Raw genomic sequence first — 4,791 nt, forward strand, 5'->3', positions numbered from 1 at the left:
GTTCTGTATGCCCACCGAGCATCATCTAAGCTTCTTGCCCAATCCCTTCTACGGTTAATCACAGTCTATTCCAGGATTCTTTTAAGTTCTCTGTTAGAGACTTCAGCTTGTCCATTTGTCTGTGGATGATATGGAGTGGCTACCCTGTGGCTAACTCCATATCGAACCAAAGCAGAGTAAAGCTGTTTATTGCAGAAATGAGTGCCCCCATCACTGATTAAAACTCTAGGGGTACCAAATCCGCTGAAGATGTGTTTCTGGAGGAATTTCAGCACTGTCTTAGTGTCATTAGTGGGTGTTGCAATAGCTTTCACCCATTTGGATACATAATACACTGCCACCAAAATATAAGTGTTTGAGTATGATGGTGGGAAAGGTCCCATGAAGTCAACTGTTCGCTCACTTCCAAAATGTCCTCCATACTGTGATCCATGGCAGTGCCAGAGGATCTTCTGTGCTTCTTCTTTAGGCAAACATCTACGGATTACTCCGTCTACACATCTCTTGAAGAGATATGGTTCATCCCAAAGATAGTACTTTGTAGTTTGAATGGAAAATAGAAATAATTGCATTAATTCATTGAGACGCTGCAGAGCTCCTCACCCCCAAAAATGGAGTTTAGAGACTCATGTCATCACAAGGTATATAATTCAGATCTAAATTGTCATGAGATACAAAATAAATCTCTAAAAGTTGTTTAAATACTAAACTAGTAACCTAGGTTTACAGAAAATGAGTAAACTAAGATGGATAGTGCAGAAATCCACTTATGGGGCCCACTTGGTGTGTGCTGGGGCTGAGACTTAAGCTTCTCACATGCCTGGACTGTTTCTGGAGTTGAACGCTAGGTTGTAACCTATTTCTGGCGTTGAACTCCAACTTGCAACCTGTTTTTGGCGCTGAACGCCAGACTGCAACATGGAACTGGCGTTGAACTCCAATTTACGTCGTCTATCGTCGCGCAAAGTATGGACTATTATATATTATTGGAAAGCCCTGGATGTCTACTTTATAACCCAATAGAGAGCGTGCCAATTGGACTCCTGTAGCGCCAAAAAATCCATTGCGAGTGCAGGGAAGTCAGAATCCAACAGCATCAGCAGTCCTTTTTCAGCCTAAATTAGATTTTTGCTCAGCTCCCTCAATTTCAGGCAGAAAATATCTGAAATTATAGAAAAACACACAAACTCATAGTAAAGTCCAGAAATATGAATTTTGCCTAAAAACTAATAAAATTATACTAAAAACTAACTAAAACATACTAAAATCTACATGAAATTACCCCCAAAAAGCGTATAAAATATCCGCTCATCAAGAAGGCGTGCCACTTGCAAGCCAGGCGTGGCACGCCAAGCCAAGGTGAGAAGCTAGACATGGCACGCCACTCAAACGCCAGCCACATGCTTCATTTTATGAGTTTTTCCTTCTCTTTTTTAGTTGTAATTTTCTTTTCTCTTTTGTATTTTCTTAATTCTAGTGATAGGAGTAGTATAAATAACCCCGAGAATTACTAAAAAAGGGGTTGGATTGGTAAGTTAGTTTTAGTTTTACCTTTACACTTCACTTCATCTCTTCCATCTCTTGTACTTTTCTCTCAACTATGAGTAGCTAAACTCCCTCTCATTGGGAGAGGGAGCTCTATTGTACTTGATGGATTAATAATAGTGAATTTCTTCTTCTCTTCATCTTCACTTTGATTTATTAGAAGGAATTTTGTTTTTCATGCAAGTGTTCAATCATCTTGGGAAAGAGGTTGAGTGCAAAATGGGTTTCATGGGAACCTTGGAAAAGGAAACATGAAACCATGCTTGAAATCCCTTCTCACACTTGAGTAGATCTGGGTTTTGGGATTGGATATGGTGACGTATAATCCACCACTATTTGGATCTTTGAGGATGTGTGGTATAATCAGGGACCAAGCATATCTCTCATCATGAGCAATTAGACCAAGGAATTGGTTGATTATCAAGATTTGAGAGATTGAATCACCAAGGGATTGGGGTTCAATCAATCATGATTGCCAATAGATTAATGAGTTGCATGATTGAAGATGAGATGAGCTGAATTTAATCCAAAGAGAGCAACATCTCCTAATCCTAATGAATTTTCCCTATCCTTATCTTTCTTATTCTTTATAGCTTTTCTTTAATTTCTGCTATTACCTATTTCCCATTTAATATTCAGTCATCTATGTTTTATCACTTTACATTCTTGCCATTTATTTTTCTGCACTTTATTATTTTTCTTTACCTTTGAGCCATTTACATTTCTACTGATTTAGAATTCTGTTTGCAACAATCACTCTTAATTAGCATGAATAATTCACCCATTAATTAAAATTGCTCAATTGACCAATCTCTGTGGGATTCGACCGCACTCCTAGTGGGTTATTACTTGACGATAATTTGGTATGCTTGCCAAAGAACGGATTCATTCTATATGGGGAGTGAATTCTAGTCATTAGTGCTCCACCCAATCGCCGCTAGTGTCATTCGAGTGCATAGAATGGCACCTAACAGACCGAGTTAGATGACAGTTCGGGATGCAACAGCTTCCACCAGGCCCAACGTTCAACCTTGGTCGTGATCATTGCAAGCGATTGATAGGAGCACAGAACCATGACTGGGGAGAGATTTACAGTCACTGGGTTAACAGGTGGAGATTTGACCGCTATAACACATTGCAGTTAGGCGAGGAGATTATTGACTTTCATCCTCTCCTAGTGTACTACGAGTGGTACACACATCAATATGGGATGCACCTGCGACTGTCAGATAGGGTTGCAGGTGAAGAGGTTGGCACCGATGAACCACAGCAGCAACAGGAAGAACCAACTGGCCCTTAGCAGCAAGTCCCGCCTCATGAGGAATAGTTTTAGGTATTATTATTAATTTTTAGTTTTATACATTGTAATTAATTATTATTGTTTAGGTTTATAAATTGTTATCAGTAATTACTATTAATTGTAATTAATTGTTAATTAGGTGCCGACATATGAGCACCACTATCAGGACCCGGCATATGAGCACCAGGTTCAGATGCCAGCATATGTCCAGCAGTTTAAGGATCCGGCATATGCCCAGCAGTGGCCGGCATATCAGCAATAGGCACCATATATACCGGAACCATAGCCTCCTCAGGCACCTAAGCCCTACATATCACAGCTGGTAATTCCAGCAGATGATCACTTTAGTATGTTGGCTGGATCTGACACCATCAGCTTCTCTCAGGTTTTGAAAGATACAGATTATCTATTTTCGAAGCCACCACAGGAAGGGCCTGTTACATCTCAGGATTCTGGTGGTTGTCGCGCCACTTCAGGTCATGCCAGTGACTTCGACTTTAATCAATCGATGGGTCATGTAGATCCGCCCGGTCCTTCCCCACCACCACGCTCCTAGTTGTTTGATTTATATCAGTACCCGTAGCAGGAAGAGGGAGATTTGGGGTACGACTTGCAGCAGTCGTATGATCTTGGTGGAGCGAGTGCTCCGGGTATAAGTGGCTCCGGTTTGTATGACACTGGTAGTGCAAGCATGACAGATTTTGGTGGTCCTGATGTTGGCAGTAGGATGGATGCCGATGTGTTTCAGGGTCATCTGTATAACTTACAGACACAGACTGTGCCTCCGAACAAATGCACCCCATCCTTATTTCGAAGAAGGCGTCGAGGAAGTAGTCTGATGCAGTACATGTGCCATGCCCCTGGTGGTTACCATGCACCCTTACTGTGAGCTATTGCAGTGTCGATGGAGGTATGGCTGTCAGAAATAATACCCACACCATCAATTGGTTAGGAAAAACTCCCATGCGTCTCCGTCTTGCCCTCGACTATCGCATATGCAATAGGCACAATGTTTTGATTCCCATTTTGTGCAACCGCTACCAGAAGTGCACCTTTTTTATTTTCTGTACAGGTGCGTGCCATCAACCTGCACCAGTGGTTTGCAGTGTCTGAATGCTACAATACACGGATAGCAGCTCCAAAAAATGCAGTGCAGAACTCTTACACCTTGAAGCTCCTCACTCTCACGATAAATGGGGAGTATTTTAATTTGAACACGAGACCTTGGCATATTCACCGTGATTGCTTTTAACCATACTGGCAGAGTCTGGTAAGAAACTTCCCAATCATCGAAAACCTTTGTGATAGCTTTCTGCTTTGCCAACCAAGCCTTGCGGTAACTCACAGTGTAGTTGAACCTGTATTGAACTTATGCAATAACAGACTTCACCTTTATCGAGGAGTCTGCTTTGACCAACAACCTAATGGCATTTACAATTGTGTCCGAGTCCAACTCGGCATGATCTTGTGAAATCGTGCCCACGGTGCACGTGTGCTTCCCATTGTATCTCCTGATTTCCCAGCAAGCTTTCTTTCGAATCAAGCTAGCTCGGATAAGCCAATCGCACCCTACATCATACCTCTTGCATTTCGCATAGAATGTCTGCGGCTCAAACTCATACACAATGTAATCAACTCCTCTAGAGATAGTGTAGCTTTTGATTGCAGATATCACCGACTCTCTCAAACCAAATTCCATTCTGACACTAAACTCGCCATCTTCCGCCGCAGCATTGCCTTCACCTACGACATGCGCACCACCATTAGTCAGACAAGGCGAATAAAATAAACCCTATAGGAAACTTGAGTTAATAATCATAACATACCCATATTTGCATACTCAGGAAATTCTGGGACATGCAGGCTTCAAGATCTAGAGTCCACATAAAAGACGGAACATCAAACGGGTGCTAGCTTACAATCGCATTGCTTCATTTTGCACCGCC

This window comes from Arachis duranensis, chromosome 1 (genome assembly GCF_000817695.3).
Source record: "Arachis duranensis cultivar V14167 chromosome 1, aradu.V14167.gnm2.J7QH, whole genome shotgun sequence".
Classification (NCBI taxonomy): domain Eukaryota; kingdom Viridiplantae; phylum Streptophyta; class Magnoliopsida; order Fabales; family Fabaceae; genus Arachis; species Arachis duranensis.